Here is a 25,019-nt window from a genome sequence, read left to right as displayed (position 1 = left end):
TTGTCATTACCCATCGTGGGTTTTGTGTTTGTGAAAAATTTTTTTAAGAGGATAGCTGTAAAAACCAAACTCAGAAAAAGACATCGTTTTGAAAAAAAAAAAAAAAAAAAAAAAAGAAAGAAAAAAGAAAAAGGAAAAGAAACTCAAGATGTCCTTGGCATTTAGAATATCATTCATTTAGGTGCATTTCATAAACCTGGAAACATGAAAATTCTAAGATGTTCAAGAAACAATGGAGTTACTAAAAAGAAGTTTTAAACCAATCTTCTCTGGAAATTTAATACACAGAAGATGATTAATTTTCTGCAAAAATAGTTTAGAGATGCACAATTTGAAAACAAAAAAACTCTTCCTTTCTTCTTTTCCCTATTAGGTGATGACTTTAGTATTTCTTTACCTAGAGGCAATATCCACTTTTTGGATGGTTCACAAAGATAATGATTTCTGTCATAAGGTCATATTTTTCAAGAAAAAAACAATCACCAAAGGTCTTTTTGTCCCTTTCTGTAAATTACAGATAGACAAAAAATAAAATAGCTTTCTCTTAGAGTATGGAAGGACCTTGGTGAGGCTCATGGACTTTCTTCTGACTCTAGCTTCCTGACTGTGATTCTGAATTAGACACCAATGCATTTTCCAGTGGCCTGTGAGAGGGATGTAATTAATCTTTGACAAACTGAGCTATTTCCAGACTGTTGCATGGGTTTGAAAGATCTTAAAAGAATGGATTTTAGGACTGTTCTCTACAAAACATTTAGCGATGGAGAAATCCTACTTGCCTTCTCCACCTCATCTACCCTAATGTCTATAGCTTAGGAACTAGTGCAGAAATCTCTGAGCTGCAGAAATTGAGTGGCTCAGTTTTTGGGTTTTGGAATTGCTATATAAAAAAGATTTATTCCAGGGGTGCCTGGGTGGCTCAGTCGGTTAAAGCCTCTGTCCTCAGCTCAGGTCATGATCTCAGGGTCCTGGGATGGAGCCCCATATTGGGTTCTCTGCTCAGCAGGAAGCCTGCTCCCCCCCTGCGCCCCCCCCCCGCCTGCCTCTCTGACTACTTGTGATCTCTGTCTGTCAAATAAATAAATAAATCTTATTAAAAAAAGATTTATTCCAGGACTCTTGCTAAGATTTAGGAAGTTATGTTTAGACTATTAAATTGGATTCTTAAAATGAGAACCATATATTTCTTGGGATTTTTTCAGAGGATGAGGATGGTAAGAGGCCTTCTGTGATAGGATGAATATTTAGCCCTTTGCCAGAGAGTTCCATAATCTAATCCTTAGAATCTCAGAATGTGTGACATTAACAAAGGAGACTTTGTAGAAGTGAGTAAGAATCTTGAGATGAGAAGATTGCCCTAGATTATCCAGAAAGCTCAATATAGTCACAGGGATCTTCCTAGGAGGAAGACAAGAGGGTCAAAGTAAAAACAAGAAGATAATAGAAGTAGAGAGAGATTGGAAAATGCTATGCTGCTGGCTTTGAAGATGGAAGATGGGTCCATGAGCCAAGAAATACAGATGGCCTCCAGAAATCAGAAAAGGCAAGGAAATGGGTTTTCCCCTAGAACCTCCAGAAGGAACAAGGCCTATGACAACCTTGGTTTTAAGACTGATTCTGGACTTCTGATATCCAGAACTGTAAGATAATAATTTTATGTTTTGAAGCCACTAAGTTAGTGATAATTTGTTACAAAAGCAATAGTATCTTCCCAATGTATACCATACCTATGGACATTCTTTAACAGCAGCTATGAGGCTAGACCTGAGCAGAAATTTCTTGCTTGAGAGATAAAGGATGGAGTTCAAAGATTGCTAAAATGGGGAACCTCTAAACACCCAGGCTTTCATTTGTGCCCCCAGAAAGGCTCTGACTATGGAAATCAATCTTCCTCAAAGAGATGTTCTTGAATAAACACTAACACCCACCTGCATCAGTATCAAAGTGATCTGCCTGCCATCTTGTGCACACTTAACCTCCATAATTGTTCATCACCATACCAGCATTCAGTAAAAAATTATATGACATATTAAAAAAACAGGAATGAATGACTCAAACCAAGAGAAAAACAACAGAAACAGGCCCACAGGTGTGGGAGTTTTACTTAAACAAGTATGTTTTACTAAATAAGTTTAATATGTTTAGAGTAAGAGGAAAAGATGGAGAATTTCGGCATAGACGTGACTCCATCAATAGTAATCAAATGGAAATTCTACAACTGAAAAATATCTGAAATCAAAACTAAAATGTTAAATTTCTGCCTCCAGGCAGGATGTAGAGATAGTAACAGGCCATAACTCCCACTTGAACTAGAAAAAAAAAATCACATAAATTACAGAACTGTATTTTTTAAAAACACCAGAGACTTGTGGATACAAAAAAGAATTGAGGAACTAAAATACCAGGGAGAAAAGAGCTTCTCTTCGCTAAGCTGAATTTGCCAACTACTTTTTCCTGGGAAGTATCTGTTGCATCTGTGCTTATACTGAGAAGAAGGCCTACCACAGACAACGTGACTCTAATAATGTAAAGGGGAAACACGTAGAGCTTTTGACATTTGCGTGGTCAGGAGTGAAGTCCGGATAGCTTCAATAACTGGGAAGTCCAGTAGAAGGCCACTCAGCTGAACCCAGCCCAAATTACTAACTCATATAATCAGGAACAAATAAAACGGTGTTTGTTTTAAGCCACTAAATTTTAGAATAGTTTGTGACATAGTAATAGATACGGTCCAAAATTCTAAAATGCCCCAGTGTAGGAAGATGATTTAGATGTCTGTAGCTAAAGAAATTAAATTGCAAACACAAGTATATAAACAAATACATAAATAAAATCATCTGCTCTCACAAAGAAATAAATGTGATGCTATCAAAGACACTGGTTCTGGCCACTTAAAAAAGATGAGTGATTAAAAAATAAAATAGAAAAAATTAATAGAAAAAAATAGAAAAAAATAAAATAGAAAAAAATTGAATTTGGAAAAGGAATACTTTTCTAAGAAAATTTAAACTATTGAAATAACTCAGGAGGAGATAGATAGGCATAGTGACCAAAGACTACAGAATTGAGAAAATAGATTCAGATCTATCCTTTTAAAAAAAGAGGAATAAAAACCATAAATATGGTAAAAGACAATTTTCCCAAATAAATCTACAAGGCGAGCCCAATAAAAAAAATCTCAAAATTAGATAAAAGCTGAACAAGGTTCATCTTACCTATGAACATCAATCTCTGAAGTTTGCAAATTCCAAAATAAAAATACTAGTAAATTAAATACATTCTTTTAAAAACAGTAATAAAATTAAAAAATTTATTTGGAAATGGAAGAATGGTTTACATGAGTAAATCTATCATTGTAATTCAATATATTAACAGAATAAAGGGAAAATAACTATAATTATTTTATACATTTAGAAAAGATATTTGATAAATTTCAATACTCATTCATGATTTTTAAACTATAATACTTGGGAAACTATGAATAAACAGCAACTGCTTTAACAGAACTTTAAGCAAGAAACAGAAAGGCACAACATTAAAAATTCAGAAATAAGACAAAGATGTACCATACCATAATTACTATTCAACATTTTGCTCTCAGTCTGGTCAACAAGATAAAATAAGAAAGAGAAATATGATAGATAACAAACACTGAAAAGACAGAAAAATTAACACTATTATAAGATGATATGAATTTTGACATAAAATCAAGAGAAGTAACTGATAACTGTAAAGTGTTTACTAAGCTGCTTCATATAAACTCAGTATGTAAACACGAGTAATTTTTCTACATATAAGTAATAAAAAATGGTAATGGAAAAAATATCCTTGTTTACAATTGTGGAAAACAACTGTAAACTGTTTTCAGTGGTAATGATGAAATTTTGGTGATTTCAAGGTAATGATGAAATTTTGTGTGATCCATGTAAATAAAACTGTAAAATTACCAATGGATATCAACTAAGACTTACAAATATTTTATTGCAAGTGACACAAACCCAATTCAAACCACCTTAACCAATTAAAAGAAAATCATTGACTTGTGATAATTAAGAATGATAAGGATATAGTTGGTCCCAGGCACAACTGGGTCTAAGGACTTAAGGAGATCCCTGGCTTTTTGCTATGCTATACATTTGTTTTTGTTTATCCTGTGCTCATTTGCAAGAGTGTTCCTCCCAGAATCCAGTCATGAGATTCAGACAGAACCATCAATTATAGTGCTCATCTCCCACTTGCAGGTTAATAGATAATCTAGCCCCTATTAGGACCTGAAATTGATTTTTATATCTTTTTTTTAAAGATTTTATTCATTTGAGAGAGGGAGAGAACAAGTGTGCATGAGTGAGGGGGAGGGGCAGAGGGAAAGGAAGAAGCAGAGTCCTCACTGAGCAAGGAGGCTGACTGACATGGAGCTTATTCCCAGGACCTCGAGATCATGACCTGGCCTGAGGGCAGATGCTTAACTGACTGAGCCACCCAGGAGCCCCTGATTTTTATATCTTTTGTAAACTTGAGATTCAGTTTCCTTTATCCCCTATTTTCCTAATATAATTTACCGAATATGTCTCTTTTTCTCCCAGTAATCCGTGTTGATGATATGTAATATTATCAAAAGGCTATTTATGCATAAGTATGATTCTGTTTCTGGGTTCTCTTCTGTTTTCATTTGCCCATCCTGGCCAACCCCACACTAGTTAGTAGATTTCTTCTTTTTCACTCCCTCTACTTTCCCTAATATCACAATCTTTGACCAAGTCCATTATATTTTCATTATGTAAATGAAGTTTTGGTGGAAACTTACAGGTCTGCTGTGAATTTCCCATTTAAATCAATGGCTTGGGGCAAAAGAGAAAACATGCAAGGAAATGAATTTCTGGGTACAGAAAGTTAGGAAAACACATGCCCCTACAAATCCAGTGAACTAATTATAAAGGGCTTCATGCTTCTACCATGAAGGTGGAGGGTGTCAAGGCAAATTTTAAATAAGCATCCAGGGCCTAAATAACTTCTATCACACTTGGGTTAACTGGACTTACAGAAATCCCTTTAGCTGCTTTGGATGGAACTGTCTAACATTCATAATTGGCATGTTGTACTAACACATTTTGATGTTTAACTCAACTTTATTTCACTATGAAGGAGTCATTTTTCTTTTAATATTTTTATTGGCTATTATCTGCTCAGGTTAATAGTGAGCACAAATATAGAAAAGTAGTACTTGTCTTTGAGTAGATGGCAAAAAAATATCAAGTGTATTTCATATATGGTTTTATGTGAGGAAAGGTGCTAAGTTCTTTAACTCATTCTTCAAAGACCATTTCAAAATTCACTTCTTCCATTAAGATTTTCCTGATTTCTTAACCCCATTCCTCAAGAGGTAACAGCATTTTTTTCCTGACTTTCCATAACATTTTATTTATTCCATCATTAAGACTCTTCTTGTTTCTGTTAGTAATATAGTTTTTTTACTGTTTATGTCTAATTAGTGCTCTTATTAGACTCTAAGTCCTTGAGAGCATGATCTAATTTGATTAACTTTTGTATTCGGTATAGTGATAAATTCAGTGTACTGCAAATATTCCCAAATTCTTAAGGATTAGGCATTCTTTCTTCTGTATTCTCATGCATATATCACATATGTACACAGTATAGTAATTTATTCCTTTACTTCTATCCTAATACACAGTAAACTCTTTGGAGAAAAATGTCAAATCTTGTGTATCTTTAGTTCTAAGTTCCTGGAGACTTTAAATCCTCATAAATATACCTGTTATGAGGAAATACCCTTAATATTTCTTGAACGAATGCACGAGTAAATGGCATAGTGAAAAAAGGAAAAGAGACTTGAGTTTGAAAACAAGTTCTGCCCCTTGGTGGCATGGATAAAGCATTCAAAGTCTAAGTGCCCTCATTGGTAACCTAGGGAGAATTCACTTACTGCTAGAGTTTGGCTTCTTTTAATGCACTTTGAAACTTCAGGGAATATATACTATTTAAGATCTGTGAAGTCAACAGGTTAGGATACTGAAAGACATTTCTTTTAAATTCTTCCCTAAGCAATCATCACTTTTATTTTCATTTTCTATCACTCATGCCTTCATCACCCTTGCATTCTTTGTTACCACATTTTTACTGTATCCCTTTTCTCAGATATGCTAATTGCTAAACCAGGAAAGCATCTTTGTTGCCCTTTGATACAATTATGGAATTCTTGCTACATCTTTTAGGATGTTTGTACATCTGTGAGTGGATGGGGGAGTGGCTTGGTGGTTGAGGTCTGTGTCTGTGTAATAAAATATAAACCTGAGGTATTCCTTATAGACAGAGCATTCTAACTCCAGATTCTCATATCAAGAATACTGGATATAAATTAGAATACTTCACATTTATAAATTAGAATGTTAGAATATTTTACACTGCTTTCCTAATGATTTATCATTACAATCCTAACAAGTCTCATGCCAGTACATCGAATAATACCGTTAAAAACTTGTTGAAAAGGAGGAGTTTTAAGTAGTACATAGAGGGAGTGGCCATTGTCCCTTGGAAAAGTTAAAGGGATTAACTATTTAAAAACCTTTCTTACATTTTACTCTATTTTCTTATGTAAAGTTCATTATTCTATATGGGATATTTGTTACAGTTACTTCATCACTTTTCTGCCAAGATTTATACACAAATTCTAAAATATTTTAGCTTCCAGATTTAATAGCAATTTGTACACTTTAGTGGACTTCAGACTTCACACCTGATTCAGTAATTTGATAGATTCTGAGACACTCATATTTTCCTCAAAAGATGGATATAATTGTATTTACAAGGTCAAGGCTTTGTACATTTTTTTTCACCAGGGCCAATTTATTTTGTTTAGATCCTGCCAAAGACGTCTAATCAAAGGCAGGCATCTGTGTGCTTCCTTGTAAAATCCTGTTTTAGCAAGAACCCTGCTAGGTCAGTTTACCAAGGCCCTATCCCAGGCCCCAATCTGATAACTCTTCATATATTAACAGGTTCCACATCCTTCACTATTCTCCAGGTGATGTATGATCACTCTAGCCTGTCTTCAGCAAGAATCACTTTAGGTTGGTTTAGCCAAAATTCCCACTCACCTCTAATGTTGCCTTGTAGTATTTTCCATACAGTGACCTTCACCTTACTCCTTGGCTGAAATTCTCACTTGCCCGTGATGCAGCTGGAGTTCAGGCCAATCTCCTGACCCACCGAAAAATTCTATCATCATGGTCCTATCTATCTAAACCTATCTCAGTGGTCCTGAATAAAGTCGGCTTCACCATCTCTAACTAGTGTCATGAATAACTTTTTCTTTAATGCATGCTCTATGTGCCAACAAAGTCTTACATAAAATTCAGATATCTTAACACTAAATGCCTGTTCCATAAAAAATATTGTTTTCAAACTGAAAATACAGTAAATTCTTTGTATGCATGGCATTTTTCATAAAGTCCTTTAATTGTGAAAAATTGTTAGGAGTTCCCTAAAAAGTGCAACTTACTTTCACAGAGAAAAATTTTTTTTTCCTTTGTATAGCGAAAGGAAATTTTCCCCCCTGTTACCCCTTTTTAGGAATCCTTCCTGAGCATCTTGCTGGCCTTGAGCCTCATTTTTTTCCCCAATGCCTAAGCATTGGACTAACACTTGGTAAGAATTTGGCTCTGGGGAGTGCTATGTTGAGTGACAAATGGACGAGGATGAAGGTTTTATTGAAGCATCTGAACCGCATTTAATTTTCTGTGTTGCTTTATTTGTTCCTTCTAGCCCTCAGGATATTGAGTTTTGTGGGCTCCGGTTGTGTCGCTGGTACTTCAGGCGTTTAGTAATAAGAAACATAATCTGTTTTTCCCGTTAGGATAATATCCTCATTTTTATTAAGGGCGGCTTACTACGAACTGTTTTACACAGTGTTTTTCTAAACCTCCTGAACGGACCAATTTTCCCTTTGAGCCCTGGCATTGCTTCGGCGGCCTCTGCTGACCTCCTGGCTTGGCAAACTGCAGCCTACCCCGCCGGAATCAAGCCTGACCTAGCATGGCCTTGCGCGCCACCGCCTCGCCAGACCCTCGCTCCCGCTTTCCTTCCACCTCCCTAGATCCAGATTCCATCCTGCTGCCTCAGCTGTCTGCGACAGCGACACCCCCTCCTCCCCTCCGCGGCTCCCCCCGCCAGCTCGCCGCGCCAGACAGCGGGTAACCGCCGCCTCCGCTGGGGCATCCCGGCTCCACAGGCCTAGCGCGCTCCAGACACCTGCCTCTCACTGGCCACCGAAGCTGCCCCTCAGCCCGCAGCCCCCTCGGCAATTGGCCCCAGGCCGTCCCTCGTCATCCTCGGCCTCGCCGCGAGTCCCGCCTCCGTCGCCGGGTCATTTAAGTTTATCACAAATAAATAAATAAAGGAGGAAATAGAAATGCGTAGAAAGTAAAAGCAGTCGGGAGGGGGCGGGGTGTGGAGGAAAAGGGGAGGAGGAGCGGAGGAGTAGACAACCAAACCTGATCGTGTCGGTGCTGACCAATCATGGTTCACTCCAATCCGGTCTGACGGGCGCTCTCAACCAATAGCCCTCCACCTCTCGGATCACTGAACGACGAGTTACGATTGACCTCTCCCGAGTGGGCGAAGGTGGGCAGAGGTGGGGGGGGAGTGGGAAGACTGTCGGCCAATCGCCTGTTAACCATTCTCTGAGCGAAGTTTCCGTTCCCCAATGGGTGCTTGAGATAGCGGATTGGGCCTCTTCTAACCCAATCGAAGGTGGTAGAGATGAGGAAAGAAGCAGATAGGGGCGGGGACGGGGGAGAGGAGGAGGAAGAGTGCATTTTGTTTATGGGCGGCAACCTCACGAGGGGCGTCCCACTCTTATTGGCTCACTGAAGTCAAGAGTGGCATAAGAACAACCCAATAGCGGGAAAAGATAGAGGGTTCGCGGCGTGAGGCACCCAATGTGGGCCTTCTGCCGAAGAAGTAGGGGCGGGGGGAAGTTTAGGAGTTGAGGAAAGAAGATTAAAGAGCGCGAGGAGGTAACCCCAAAAACTCTAATTTGTTGTGGGGCGGGTGGAAGGGAGGGGTGTGTGCGTGCGAGAGGGATGAGGCGTCTGCGAGGCACTGGAGTGGGGGGCGACGGGACGGGAAAGGAGGGGACTGGGGTGGGGTTGAGGGAACGAGTTAGAGTGGCGAGCCCGCGGGCTGCCGACTGGCCGAGCGCGCGCTCCCCCGCGCCCCGCCCCGCTCGCGCCCCCTCCCACTGGGCGCCCCTCCTCGCGCCGGGCGGCGGCTATGGCCTCGCGCGACCCGGCGGGGAGGGAGGGAATGCGGGAGGGTCCCGGGTCTTTGGAGCGGGCGGGTCGTCCCGCAGCTGGAAACGTGTCTTCTGCCTTCTTTTCTCTACTCCCTGCGCCTGGAGTTGCCGCTTCCAAGAAGAGGAGCTGAGGGGGACTAGCCGGGGCTCAGGAGCTGCTAGAGGCGCCGGCTTGTCTTCCGCCCCCTCCCTCCTCGCCCTCCCCTGCTTGCCGTGGCTCTCGCGGTCTCTGGAGCGTCTTCAGAGAACTGGGGGGGGGGGGGAGGGAGGTGTCCTGGCCCCAGAGCCGCTGGACGCCCCTCCAGACACCGAAGCTACCGGCCCCCGCCTGCTTCGCTGCTACGACTCTAGAGGAGGGGGCTTGGGAAGGGAAGACACGCCTCTTCTTTCTCTCCTCCTTTGGGCCCCTTTGGAAACATTAAAAAAATGTTTACGGTTTTCGATAGCTGAGATAGAACGGTTGGAAGCTCTTTGAAAGTTTAAAAGAAACGCACTCTCCCACATTGTTTAATGCATTACTGTCTGTGTGGCTTTCTGATCCTCTCCACCACCCACCCCACGCCCCCTCTCACGCTCCCTCCTTCCGCCCCCCCACCCCAGCCCCGCACCACTCCCCCCGCAGCTGTTATCCTTTTTTAAGGATGCTGAAGAGGCAGGAGGCAGGGATTTTCTAAAAGTTCTATTGATAAACACACTTGCACAAACATATGCTAGGCACACACATAAACTCTAAACATTAGCGAAAAACACAATATGGCGTACAGCTACACTACCTACCGCGGTAATCTGCTGATCTCTTAACACTGAACCCGGCTGAATGGGGTCAGTAGCAAGATGACAGTTCTCTAATAAAAATCTCATTGAAACAGGAAGTAATTTGGAAGTCTGTGGGTTAAATAATATCCTAAGAATCAGCATTGGCCTAAGCTAAATTGAACACGTCAACTTTCTAGACGTGTGAAAATTGTCTTCACTACTCTAGCTATTGAATAATACCAAGATGAAGCTCAAGGCGAGAGATTTTCTCTCTGCGTGATCGTGTGTAAGTTTCAGCTAATAAAATTAGCAGAGACTACTCGTTACCCCATGTTTTCAAGCTAGTTCTATCCTAAAGTTACTGTCGTAACTTGTTGCCATCTAAAGTTTTAAAACAAATTGTGACGAACGAACATTTTGTAAAAAAAATTCCATAGCTGTAAACACTACATTTAAATAAGCAGTAACATTAGCAAATTCAGTTAATAAATGGTTTACTTTCTTACCTCTTGCTCCTAATCCCAGATACCATTTGCTGTCAGATGGGAATAGTTAAAATATACGCCCCACTGCCCCTCATAGAAGTTTGACCAGTCCAGATTTGGCTACTTATCTGCATTTCAGCTTTACATGTAGGTATTTCTGTATTTCTAGGAAAAGAAGAAGAAAAAAAAGCAGTTTACACTGATTTTTCAAGTCTTTGTTTTGCTCTTTTGTTCTCAATCAGAATGTATCAAAGTTGATGCACAAATAGTGCATGGTGATACCACTGTGCCCTCTTGGGAATGGTCTTCCCTCAAAAAAGCTTTTGGAATTGCCCTTGAAGAATTCCTGATGTTACTCATTGTTCAGACCTCAAGGTTTAATTCCTAAAATTGTGGTTGTGATATCCATTGAGCTCAATTTTGGAGGGCTTTAGGTTTAAGAATATATGGTGCTCAAGTAAACAGGTGAGAAGAAGAAGAAAAGTGAATTTTCTAGAAATATATTAGCTGCTCAGTGAGTCCAGCAGTTGGGTATTTTTGGTTTTGTGATTTCAGATCTCACAGACCAGTGGAATACAGGCCTTTTGCATATGAAGATCAGGTGACAAGTTTACTGTGCACCAGCCTCCAAAGCAATACGCCCTTTCATGGTGAGGTCCCGATTTTAACAGACTAAAGAAAAAAGTTTAAGATTAAAAAGTTGTCAAATTTTATCCATCTTTGGGAAGAAGTCGTTATGCTTATCTGTCTAGTTCAATTAAGATGCCAGTATTTTAAGAGTACGACTACAGCAAAAAAAGAGAGAGTTCATGTGTATGTATACTCCCTAGCTACTGAAAGACAATATGAGTTTAGAGAAAAGAAAAACTTCTGTGTGAAAGTTATAATTTTGGGGGTATGTTTAGAACTACTAGATGTGATGCCGGTTTACTATGTAGTTAATTCAGAAAGTTTTTGTGACCCACAGGTATCCAACTAATCTTACCATCAAATTAATATGAGTTTGACTACTTGGTATTGGAATAAAAATCTAAGGAAAAATCCATTTTAAATGAATTATTTTTATATTAGTAGTGAAAATCTGAAGAGGGCTTTCTAACCAATTGGACTTCCCAGAAAAAAAGGCTCGACTGAATAATTAGGTCAATTTAGAAGATCATTAAAAGATACAACTTACTTACTGTAAAGGATCTAAAATTTATAAGTGAATTACAAATTATCTCAAATATTTTAGAATGAGTGACAAAGAGAGACTTATTTAAAACATTTGGAATACAGAAGTGGAGCTTGATGGGCTCTGCTTTATTCTCTAAAATAATCATGCTTTTCTGAAATGGATGTTTAAATTTATGAAATTGTTCTAGACACTTGGGATGTAACAGTGAACAAGATATAAAATAACCTGCCTTTGTGGAGTTTATGTTCTAATGTCACATATAGTTTGCATACTTCAGATTGTTAGGAGAAGAGATTTTTGTATGCAATTTTAAAACCTACCAGTTTTTTCATTTTAAAGAGTACAATTTGAAAGAATTAACAGAAGTTTGAGGAGCAGGGAGTTATTTACTAATTGCCAGTGATAAGAAAGGAAGAGCTAACTTTACTTGTACCCCTTAGTTTTTGTCGTGAAACATTCTCCATACATTTCAGTAGGTCTTTTTAACTGATAGAGGTTTTATTTTTTTTCATAATTTTAAGCATGCCTATGAAATAAATAAAATGTTACTTTATATTAAAAAAAATCTGTGTCTTGGAATTTACTGTAAAATTCCGATGGAGCTTTTTATCTTGTTAGCAAATTGTGGTGAAATATAAGCTAGAATATCTTAATTTTTCAGTAAGAATTTGTTTTAGGAGTATATCTGAAAAATGAACTGCCTAAATCTTTTTCAGTTGTGGTTTTATCAAGAGAAGATGGAAATTTGTTGTAATTAATTTATAGGTGACATTAAAGAGAGAGAAAGAGAGAGGCCTGCAAAAAATGCTTTGTTATTTAAACCTTTCTTTCAAACTACAAAAGCATTTGATTGGCACTTCTCTGATTTAATAGACCATTTGTAATGCAAGAGGAACGTTACAGAAGATTTTAGCATTACTTTAATCATTTAGTCTGTAGGTGTAAAAATCCTAGGTTTCTACAGAAGGAAACTTGGTGCTTGGTTAACGGAGTGTATGATTTAACACTGAGTTTGTTGCTTTAAGTAGTGGGTGTCTCACCTTTCCAAAACCTAGTTCATAGTTCTAAAATAGCAAGTTCTGATTTTTCGTTATTTTTCTCTGTCCCAGTGAGTCTTATTTTGTTAGCCAAATCAGTGTTCATTCTTAAGTAGGATAACTTTTTTTTTTTTTTTTTTAAACACACAATTCTCCCACCGCCAGTCCTTCCATCCCCTGCTGTGAAGGGCTTGAATTTCTATACCTACATTAGATCTCTATTTATGCTAATTTGTAGCATAATCACCTCTTCCAGAAAGGGTACGTATGAATGCACTTTAGAGAATAGTCGTGGTTGCTTCTGGCTATTTGTATACAGACCTGCCAGCATATGAAAGGTATAAATAGGAAGATTTAGGAAGAAAAGCAGAGGCTATACTAATGGAATATATTGTCTTAGATGAAAACTTTTTTTAAACAGCAGTGGAAGAATGGTTGCTAGAATGTTAAAAAACGAAGAGCTTTTTCTATTTGTAATGGTTGATTAATGTGTGTTTATCTGTATCTGAGTATACATTTATATATGAGCATTTTTGAAAAAAGACATATTTCCGTATTGGATAAATAATTTCAGTCCTGCCTCGTGGTCCTTAATATGTTCCCAGGTGTTTTGTTTAACTCACTGTTACCTACCTAAACTTTGCTCCAAGCAACATAGAAACATAAGCTAATTAAATCTTTGTAAATTTTGTAATAATTTTGGATTAAAAGTTACTGGAAGTTTTTTTTGAAGCATGATTAGCAAGCATCCTCTGAAATTAATGAAATCTAAAGTGAAGAGTTCTTAGAATCCTGGATTCACAGGACAGTTGAAAGTTTCAAAAATGGGTGTTCATAGGGCAAAAGACAAATCTTGATATCTGTCAGATTTTTACAATAATAAGCAATAAAATCAAAGACTATTAATATTCATATTTTTAAGGTAAGTGTAAGTATGTGTACACTGCATTTTAAATAAAAATTTGGGGTGTTATTGGCTAGACACAGTCATTTCTTTGCCAGAGATACTAGGCTGTGTGAAGGCTAACCATCTGTCAAGTGATGGAGACAAAGAAAGGTTTAATATACTAGTCTAAAATTTCTACAAACTTGTTTTGAATTGTATTGTCATTTTGTTTTGGCCTTCGTACTCCGTGTTGAATATGCGCTGGGTCAGTCACCCCACTTTGTTTTGTGAACAAACTATTCAAGGTCTAGATAAGGTTATCGTTGCAGCTGATGTGATCCAGAGGCATGATAAAATATGTTTTGATTTTGCTTTCATGTGATGATCAAAAACTCACAAGTGGGCCACCCACTAGCAGTTACACAAATGACTTCAAGCACACTTATTTTCACCCACCCATTATGAATTTTGGGTGTCTTAACTCTTTTGCTTTATATATTCAAGCCTTGTATTTCAAACCCATTCCTGAGCTGTTTGGGGGTGGGGTGGGGGGGAAGTAGCAATAGGAATCCAGATTGCCTGTTTTAGGTACAATATGGTGTGATGTGAAATTGAAACAGCAGATTGGTGAGAAACTTTAGCTTCAAACAAATATAAACTATTTTGTTTAGTGAAGTCCTACACAAAACAGTAGTCTCTATTGACAGGGCAGTGTTTTTTTTCCATATCTTCTACATCATGAGGTACTGTGGTTCTTTGGGCCAGTGGTCTATTTCCAAATCATCATTTAGGAAAAAAGAAGTCCTAATATTGCTGATTAGAATGATATACTTAGATATAGCAGACTGAGGAATTATTTATAGCAGTGCTAATTATATCAATAAAAATAGCAATATTAATACTGTGAGTGTCAAAATCCATTCTTGACAGTATGAGGTAAACAGAACTATAGTGAAACAAAGCAGCCAGCCTGTTTCTACTGTCAGCTCATGAATATGCACTTCAGGAAAAATATACACAATTGGTTTACTGATTTAATCTCTTTTTCAATTACTTTTGACTTTTTAAAAGATGCTCTTTATTTCTAAATTCAGACAATATTAAAAAGATTTAGATTTTTAGTTTTGAAATTCTTAGTACCATTTTCTTACTGTCATTAGTAAGTTTCTAGAGGCTTATATGTGCATAGTTAAGTACTTTCTAATTATCAGAAATTAATTTTCTGTGTACCCCATTTTTAGAACACAGATTATCATTGCACAGGGAAATTGGAAGAACCTTTAACAATTTGTAAAACAATACAAAACAAAACCCACTACCATACATGCACACAGAACCAATAAATCTCTGGCTTTATTTAGACATTAAAAAATATCCGTTTCCATGGTTCTGATTTAAGGAAAAGCATAAATTTTCTTTGTAGTTTTCATTACTTCTCATCAGTTTTTATAATTTTATGTTATTTAAAACTTATTTTCCTAGTAATACAAAATCATGTAAGTAGAAGTTATTAAATCCAAAGGTTTTCAGCTTGAGGGGACAACATCTAATCTTTTTATTAATCCCTCATCTGTTAGATTAACTTTTATTTTATTGCACATTGTCAGAAATCTCAGATGTAGAGTTAGGAGAGATTGTTCCAGACCTAGTGCTGCCACCAGTTATATCATCTTGGGCCTGTCACATAATCTGAATCTCTGCCCTCTTCATCTTCAGGGTTTCTTCCAGCTTAATAATATCAGTATGTTTCTTTTGACACTTGGATCCTTCTTTTAGCTTTAAGTAACATGACTGGAAGTGATAAGTTAGGTACTGGGAAAGAGCACATATAAAATATTTGACTTTGCTTTTTACTTTTAGTCCTTGATATAAGTTTCATTTTAGTGATGCTTGCTTTCAAATATGGCATATCTATATACGTATAGATACATAAAAATTAAGTACTTGTAATCTTTGTTTACAACTATAATAAACTTACTATTTTTCATGAATTTTTCCTCAGCTCATTTACACTCGTGAAGCTATGTTGCTAACAGAATTTATAAACAGGATTCCTTGCATTTTATTCCACATAGAGTTGCTTAACTGGAAAAAGTGGGTAATAACAGAATGAACTAACTCAGTCATTTTATCATTCTATGAAATATATAGATAGAGAAATAGATACATTTTTCAAAGAAGAAAGGTGAACTTGGTTTTTGTGTTTCTCTAAGCAAGAAATATACTCTGAGTACTCAGGAGCCATTATAATTTTTAACTCCTGCATTTGAGTTTTGATCCTACATTATACCTATCCAGAGATAGATTCACATAGAACGGATGGAAAGGAGACGAAGAAAGTTGACTCTTATTTGATGAAGAAAAGTAGAAAGAATCTGTGTTAGAAAAGACTTAGTAAATATTGTACTGTCATATATAGAAACAAGGCCATACAGAATTCATGTGTACCTGCTAGTAGGTATTTATTTAGTGATAACCTCAAAGTTTTCATTTAAAATTTCACTCTCAGTTTCCTTTTAATTGACTCACATTTCTTTTGCTGGAATGGTAGTGAGAGGCTCAAAAACATCACATACTTTACCTATTCACAAATGGAAACCACAGTCTCGAGAAAGCTCTACAATCCCTGGATCCTTCCTCTTCCCTATACCCACCCAGAGCTGTAGATGCTCTGGTACTAATTATAAATGTTTTATAAATCTCCTCAGAGGCAGAATATATGAAAATTTACCAGTGTAGTAGGTAATGCTAACTATTCTGGCCTACCAAATATATAGCCAATAGTGAGAAATGGCAAGAAAATGATTAGATCCACCATAGGGCACAAAAGATGATATGAGTGCTTCAATGCATGCAAATAGAGGAAAAAATATACTAAGGGATATTTAGAAGGGAAGCTGATTTTAGACTATTACTTAGCTGAAACCTGGCACATATATTGAGGAATTAATGTAAACTCTATTCTAAAGGCACTGTGCCAAAAGACTTATTGGTAGGAAACATAGTGAAAATGAAATGAAATACATCTGTCATTGTACTAAAATAATAACAATAACAATGGCAGCCAACATTTATTGAGTGCTTACTCTATACTAGGAATTTGTTATAGCTGCATATTTTCCCATTAATTCCATAATCCTATGAGACATGTACTTTTACTATGGCATTTTAAAGGTAAGCAAGCTGAGACTCAGAAAAGTTAGTTTTTCAAAGTCACACAGCTAGTATATAACAGTTGGAGATTCAAACTCAAGTTAAGCCTAAATTCTTAAGCACCACCTCACCATGACTCTATTCTGGGACCATTTTCACTCAGTGCTTGCCCAGATTAGTACTGGTAATTTTATTTCAAGAAAGGCGTAGTGGATTTGGAGAAGGCTTCAGAAAAGGGCACAAGGTGAAAGAGCTATAAGTGGGAGGAATGGTTGCTATGGTAGAGTCTGTTTTTAAAATGTAACTCTACAGTCTAGAATTACAAATGCTGAGAGGGAATTTGTCTAAAGGTTTTACAATGGATGGACTGGGTAGCTGCTGCCTGATTTGATTCTGTGGACAATAGTGGAGCTGGGTAACATGTCAAAGAAGGCTGAGGAAATCATGAGTAGGAGCAAGGCAAAGGAAGCATTAGATACTGGGAAACTTGGAAGGTAGATGTCAAAAAGGAGAACTAAATCTAAGCAGATATTGAGTAACAAGAACCAGGGAATCGTACTGAAAAAAAGGTTGAAGCAGAACAGAAACAATATCTTCAAAAGTGGGACAGATTTTGCTGACTTTGGAAGGCCCTTATATGTATATTGTTTGTCCCCTTGTTTCTGAAAGCAGCACCTGGCTTACGTAGGGGCCACCCAGAGTTTAGGATACAAAAATTGCTGTGTTTTTGGCACACACACAAAAAACATGGTCATCAGTAAGTTTAGGTGTATCTCAAAGAAATGCGGTTTAGCACAGAAGTCTATGTGGTAAATCTGAGAATAGCTGTCATTTATTGAGTATCTTCTCTGTGCCACTCAATTCTGAAATCACTATTTCCAGGGACATTATTTGTTGCCTGCTGTCCAGTTTTCAAGTATAAGAAAACACCTATTAGCTTTTCTAAGAATGTGAATGATGAAATAACTAATACTGTAATTTCATTTCATTTCATTATGTAACTTAGCTTTTGATCTCCTCCTTTCCACAGTATTGGAGTTTTAAACCAGGCTCCACAAGTCTTAAGGTGGAATAGAGTCTAGACTTCTCTTATGTAACTGTAACTTTTCCTTAATTTGTCACTATACTGAAAGAAAGCTTCAATCTTATTTGATAGGATAAATGCATTTCTGTTAGAGTTATAGGCTCAAACGACCAGCCCCAGTTAAGTTAGCATACATGAGTTTGGATTATATTTAGGATCGTCAACATGAGTTAATGAAAAGGGAACTATAGCAACTTTTTAAAGTGAATTTTTGTTACTGCAAATGATTTTAAAGACATTAAACCAATTGCAAACAGCTATATATGCCATGCCCTTTGTCTACAAGGTACTAGAGACTTCAAAGGTTTTTAAGAGATACTACTCATTGTTGAGCTGTATTGTATGAGTTGGACTGTGGGAGCGGAGACAAAGAACAATCAAAGAGCTGCACCACTACTTATATGTCTTTACTGTTTCTTATGACAATATCTCTGATCTTTTCCCCAGACTCTTCAGTGCAGTAAGATATATAGTACAGTGACCATTTTGCATGTTTTAAATGGTCACCTCAGTAAGAACAATATACTGTGAAGGTAGAAAGATAATATTCTGTTTATACATAATACCTTTCCCCTTCAGGTTCATTGTCATGGATACTCTTGTTCTTGTTCTTTTGGCGTCTTTGGTACCTAGTCTTTTTGACAGCTATGTTGTTTGCATCTGACCTTTGTTTATATATAGGACCCTTAGAGAAATACCTTTGAAAACTCATGCTCTCAATAATCTTTCTTGTTCTAGTAAAGGGTTGAGAACAAGGCAATACTGTATTAAAATGGGTAATTTAAGCTGAAAAACAGTATGGAAAAAAAACAGGATTCCAGGCTTTTCTGATTCAGCTATTCGGCATTATATTCTCAACATTTGTTATAAAGTGAATTTCCAAAGTGTATAAAAACCGAAAATAAATGATTGTTGCTTTTCTATAATTGCATGTTATATATAATACCTCTGTTTCTATTATTTGTGTAATGATGAGTTTTATTATGTAAAAATGGGTATATCTAGTATAAAGTAAATTTCAGTTTAATATTTTATATGCTGTTTAACTCATGACTCAAATTCTTTGATATTCATCACTCAGGAAAGGTAGCACTGAACTGTGCTTTTTTAAGGGCAAGTGCCACGTTTTGTTCCTCTTTAAAGCTCTAGTGCTGAATATATAGTACCTGGTACACTGGAGGGATTCAGTGTTGACCAGGCTCCTCTGTAGCTGTCTTAGGAAGAGTACTTGGATCCTCGCTTACCAGGCTATCTGTTTCCTTATTTTCTGTTGACCGGTTCAAATTTAGCATTGTTAAAATTGTTATTAACTATCACAGGCCTTCTCTGTACTTTAAGACTCAAACATTTTCTACATGCTCATGATCTTTCATTCTTTTAGATCTTTCATTTCTTAATGAAATTCAGTCATGGCAGAAGTTTCAATATAAAATTATATTTACTGTGATTCAGAAAAGAAATATATCAGATACCACCCATCAATGGTAAAGCAAATCTATTACAATCAATTCAGGATATTGTGTTGAACAGAGTACACAGAATTACATTACCTAGTGATTCAAGGATGAAACCCAAATTTCATATCCTATATGATTCCTATCTGGATAGCAGGACAAATAACTCACAGTATTTTTTGCACTTAGTAGATTGCAATTGAGATTTTGAACATTTTATGTGAGCTTCTTAATTCTTAAAAAAAGTTTGTAAAAGTTCATACAATTAAGGAATAGAGTGTTAGCTTATTTTACCTTATTATCTAAGTTGTTTAGAAGTCTAGTACAGAGAAACACTTTAATGTTAGGAGATATTATTAGCTCTTCCAGAAAGCAAAAATGGTTATTAGGCTGTGAGCAATATGGAGGATAATGTGAGGTAACCACGATGCAGAATGCATGTTTAATTCCTACATAACACTGACGTGCTTTTTCATATTTACAAGACTTGCTTGTTGGATTTTGGGAAACTTACATGGTTGGGCAAAGTCATAATTTGTCTTTCTACTAATGGAAACTACAACACATTGATTTGAAACTGTTTCTAAAACAAAAGATAATTATGTCCTGAAATAATTAAAACTGGGATTGCATTAAAGCTTACTTCAAGTGATTAATAGCTGTGGTATATTTTGGGATCTGTGTCTAAAAGCATAAAGAGAACACATTGTCATTTTTATATATTTAGGAATATGTTTTTTGAGGACAGTATTGGTTCTTGACAATCATTATATAATGAAGTCCTAAACACAACCCAGATCCACATACCTCCCTACCTACAACATTTTTAAAATTAAGGATTCTGAAAACAAGGTGACCTACACATATGGCTATCTTCCCCTTCACTTCCAATTCCTGACTGTCTTTCTGAATACAGTTGCCATGACACCTCGGGCAGAGACACTGCTTTGAAACTTCTACATTCACTTGGGCAAACAACTAGAGAACAGTACTGGAATTCAGAGATAAAGATCAGAAAACAGTAGACGTTGAGAAGAAGAGCTTGGGCTTCAGGGATGTGTGAACCACTGGGGGAAAAATACCAGTATTTGTCATTTAAGTATCTAAATGTCCCCCACTGACAAATAAGCCAAAGTTTATAAACGTGCTGGCTGAATTTTCCTGTCCCTGAGACTGAAAAGAAATAGGACAAAAAAGATCTTCTTCCTTATGCCTCCGCAGGGAACGAACAGATTCTACCTTTGCATTTCACCAAATGTGTCTGCCATTGAGGATGCTACAGTAACCAGAACTGAGCTCCAGTGAGCTATCAGTGAAAAATAACAATCCATTTAAGGGGACCTACTAGTGAGGGAGATAGGAAGATCAGGTAGGAAAATGAGAGTACATACTCCAAGCAGCAGGTGCTGTTGGCAAAAATAAGTACAACCTGAATTTGGGGAAAAGAAAATTTAAGGAAACTCAAATTCAGAACAAAAAAGAATTTCAGATATTAATAAAAAACATATCTCAATTGGACAACCCAGTGGAAAAACTGAAGGAGAACATGATTGCTGTTGAAACATGAATCAAAGGGGTGCCTGGGTGGCTCAGTGGGTTAAAGCTTCTGCCTTTGCCTTAGGTCATGATCCCAGGGTCCTGGGATCAAGCCCCGCATCGGGCTCTCTGCTAGTGGGAGCCTGCTTCCCCCCCCGCCCCCCGCTCTGCCTGCCTTTCTGCCTACTTGTGATCTCTCTCTGTCAAATAAATAAATAAATAAAATCTTTTTTTAAAAAAAAAGAAGCATGAATCCGTGAACTCAAAGACCAAATGCAAGAAATATATCAAAGCATAGAACGGAGGTAAAACATGATGAAAATCCTGAATTAAGAGGGTGAGTCTTTGAGGTCAGATGAGAAGTCAAAACATGTGAATAATAGGAACTATAGAGGGAGAGAAAAGAATAGATGGAGGAGAGGTAACTTAAATGATAGAAGAAAATTTCCCTGAGATTAAGAAAGATCAGAGTCTGTGGATTGAAAGGGTTTACTAATTTATGGTCTTGACTGAAAGAAAATACACATATAGTGATATCCTGATAAAAGCTCTGAACTCTTAACAACAAATTGAACTATCTTACAATCTCCCAATAGAATAAGTTTCTATAAAGGGGGAAAATAAAAAGTATCATAGAACTTCTTATCTGCAACATAGTGAGTTAGAAGATAGTGCAATGACATCTACAGACTGCAAAAGAAAAATGACTGCAATCCAAGAATCAACACCCCCAAAATTACCAGTTGCTAGTGAAGGTGAAAGGAATACATTTAGGGTTAAACAAGAATTCAGAACATAAAATTACTATATCCCCATCTGAAAAAATGCCTCAGATTGATTATAAGCAAACAACAAATGAATCAGAGCAAAGACTTCAAGATGAAGAAGATGATGAAGAAAGGAATATAGTGGTGAATAATAAGCATTTTAGTGAGTGTGTGTGTGTGCGTGTGTGTGTGTGTGTGTATAATTTCATTTAAGAGAGAAAGCTGGGGCACCTGACTGGGTCAGTTAATGCATGTGACTCCTGATCTCGGGGTCGTGAGTCCAAGCCCCATGTCAGGCATAGAGATTACTTAAGTAAAATTAAAAATAAATAAAAACTATTTTAAAAAGTGATTAAGATAGATAACTAGTAAATATGTAAAAACATAATTTCAGACTTTCGAAATAAAAATACCAAATTTCTGTAAAGAAACTTTTTAAAGTACTAAACTGTCTGATGAAAACTTAGTTGGGAGTGCCTAGGTGGCTCAGTTGGTTAAGTGTCTGCCTTAGGCTCAGGGTCCTGGGTTGGAGTCCTTCATCAGGCTCCTTGCGTAGTGGGGAGACTGCTTTTGCCTCTCCCTCTGCTCCTCCCCCTGCTTCTTCCCCAACCCAAACTTGTGCGCTCTCTCTCCCTCTCTCTCTCTCTTTCTCTCTTAAGTAAATAGAATCTTAGGAAAAAAAAACAAAAAAAGAAAAGAAAAGAAAACAAACAAAAAAACCCAACTGAGTTGATGGAGGGGATGGGCAGAAGGAAAATAAAAGAGGAGGAAAATGAGTAGTGGAGATGAGAGACAAAAGGATGAGAAGTGGGAGGAAGGTGAATGTATCATAAAGGGGGAAATGTATCTATTTAGGGAATGTATCTATTTAGGGGGAAAGGAAAAGGGGATAGAATCTCATGATGGGGGAAAAAGTGTTCATTAGAGCAGAAAAAGGAGATAAAGAAGGGAATACAATAGTGTACCCTAGAGAACCTCAGTATTAGCAAGGAGAAAATAGAATTCAGACCCACTTGATAAAAAAAAAATATGAAAAAGGTAACAAGGAAACAAGAATATAAAATACGAAAATACAAGTAATTAGAAGAGATAAAAACAAATGCATCATTTATTATGTTTAATGTGGATGGACAAAATACTCCCATTAAAGACAGATGTCAGAATGAGTTTAAAAACATGAACCACTCAAATTATATTACAGGAGTAACACGTAGACAAAGTTAAAGAGAAAGCTTTGTAAAATGGTGGGCATTAAAGACATCCGCCAATGCAAACAAAAGGAAAATAGAAAAAAAAAATGATAGCATTGATACTAAAGAGATACTGTACCGGTAAAAGGCACAGTTTATGAAGAAAATAACCACATAAATCTGTATTCGGCAAGTTTATTTATAGTAAGTAAGTACATAAAGCAAAAACTACTGGAAAGGTGCAGATGGTTCTGTTAAACACAAATAATGACTAAGAGAAATGGAATATAACTCATAAAAATAATATGTACGTAAAATCTGATGTTCTTTATATATTTCTTTTGACTATCTCTGTGTTTAGGTACCAAGAAGACTATAAATTTTAGAAAGATTTTATAAGCATGTTTTCTGATTATAAGCTAGTGCAAGTAGATTTTAATTTAAAAGGTAACAAACATTATTAACTACTTAGAAATTAAAGAAAATACTCCTGCATAGCCCTTGGTTAAAAAGGAAGTAACTTGAAAAACAATGAAAAGGAGACTATTTTATGTCAAAACCTATGGAAAATAGCTAAAGAAGTTGTCAGAAGAGAGTTGATAGCCTTATATGCCTTCATTATTAAGAAAGAACATAAAGAGCAATCTATTAGCTGTAAGAAATTGGAATAAAGAATAAAAAGAAGAGGGGGAAAAAGAAGAAGTGGGAATTAATTTTTAAAAGATGAAATTAATGAAATGGAAAACAAAATCAATTTAAAAACTGGTTCTTTGGGGGCATCTGGGTGGCTCAGTGGGTTAAGCCTCTGCATTCGGCTCAGGTCATGGTCTCAGGGTCCTGGGATCGAGTCCCACATCAGGCTTTCTGCTTAGCGGGGAGCCTGCTTCCTCCTCTCTCTCTGCCTGCTTCTCTGCCTACTTGTGATCTCTGTCTGTCAAATAAATAAATAAAATCTTAAAAAAAAACAAAAACACTTGTTCTTTGGAAAGACAAATATAATACATGAAGATAAAAAAAAAAACAAAAAAGAAAACAGGTCCAGCAATTCTGTGAAGTGGAAGAGAATTGAAAGCATATGTTCACATAAAATTTGTGTTCACATAAAGCAAATCTTCAGAACAGCATTATTCATAGTAGCTAAAAAGTAGAAGCAACCCAGATGTCCATCAACTGATGTCTGTATGGATAAACAAAAATGTGGTGTGTCCATATGATAGAGTATTACTCAGCTATAAAAAAGAACAAGATATTGATACATGCTACAGCATGGCTGAACTTTGAAAATATTATGCTAACTGGAAGAATCTGGATATAAAAGGCCACATATTGCATGATTCCACTTAGATGAAATATCCAAAGTAGGCAAATCCATAGCAACAGAAAATAGATTAGTAGTTTCCAGGGCCTGGGGGAAGGCAGGATGGGGAATGACTATTTAATGGGTATAGGATTTCTTTTGTAGTGATGAAATATTCTGGAATCAGATAGTTGGTGACATTTATACAACCTTGTGAATGTAGTGAAAGCAACCAAATTATACACTCTAACATAGTTAAAATGGTGAAGTTTGTGTTACGTACTTTTTATCTCAATGATAATAAAATTTATTAGAAAAGAGAACAGCAAACTAGATACTAATTGGGAATGAGAAAGATAAAACTGGAATATGAAAAGCATTTTAAATCAAATCTAAATGCAACTGTCTGGCAGTAAATTTGAAACCTGTAAGAAATGGAACATCTTTTATTCAAATGCAAATTATAAAATTGATCTAAGAAGAAGTAGAAAACAGATACCTATTCTACAGAAGTAGAAAACAGATACAGTGTAGAAGAGATTAGAAAGATGACCAAATGTGATCACTTAAAGGAATAAATAATTTTGATGTAATTTAAATTATTCTAGGTCTTTGAAAAATATTGAAACGTCTCCTAATTTTATTTAAAAGCTAACTGATAAGGATTGTACAGAAATAAATTATAGTCCTATCTCACTTATGAAATAAATGCAAAATTTCTGTATAAAATACTAGCAAATAATGTCAGCAATGGATAAGAAGAATAATATAGCAGGACCTAAAGTTTTGTGTATGTGTGTTTTAAGTAAGAATTCAAGCATGATTTAATAATAGGAAATATATCAGCATAGTTAATTATATCACCGAAGAGAAATACATTATTTTTA

The 25,019-nt window shown here is 36.6% G+C and overlaps 1 protein-coding gene and 1 long non-coding RNA gene across 4 annotated transcripts in view; one reads left to right on the top strand and one right to left on the bottom strand.

The window, feature by feature from the left end:
* Positions 1-8,618, bottom strand: part of LOC116864579 — a 310,765-nt gene extending 302,147 nt beyond the window's left edge. The window contains exon 1 of the long non-coding RNA XR_004382045.1: positions 8,508-8,618. This is a non-coding gene — a long non-coding RNA (uncharacterized LOC116864579). The remainder of the gene's footprint in view (positions 1-8,507) is intronic.
* A 315-nt stretch (positions 8,619-8,933) lies between these two features.
* Positions 8,934-25,019, top strand: part of ZBTB20 (zinc finger and BTB domain containing 20) — a 770,594-nt gene continuing 754,508 nt past the window's right edge. For all 3 annotated transcript variants that reach the window (XM_032852271.1, XM_032852263.1, XM_032852264.1), the window contains exons 1-2: positions 8,934-9,032; positions 11,107-11,201. The gene's annotated coding sequence lies outside the window, so the exon portion shown is untranslated. The remainder of the gene's footprint in view (positions 9,033-11,106; positions 11,202-25,019) is intronic.

Source organism: Lontra canadensis, unplaced genomic scaffold (genome assembly GCF_010015895.1).
Source record: "Lontra canadensis isolate GAN:19392208 unplaced genomic scaffold, GSC_riverotter_1.0 scaffold6, whole genome shotgun sequence".
NCBI lineage: Eukaryota > Metazoa > Chordata > Mammalia > Carnivora > Mustelidae > Lontra > Lontra canadensis.
Note: the sequence above shows the minus strand (reverse complement) of the source record. Positions and strands in the feature narration are given on the sequence as shown.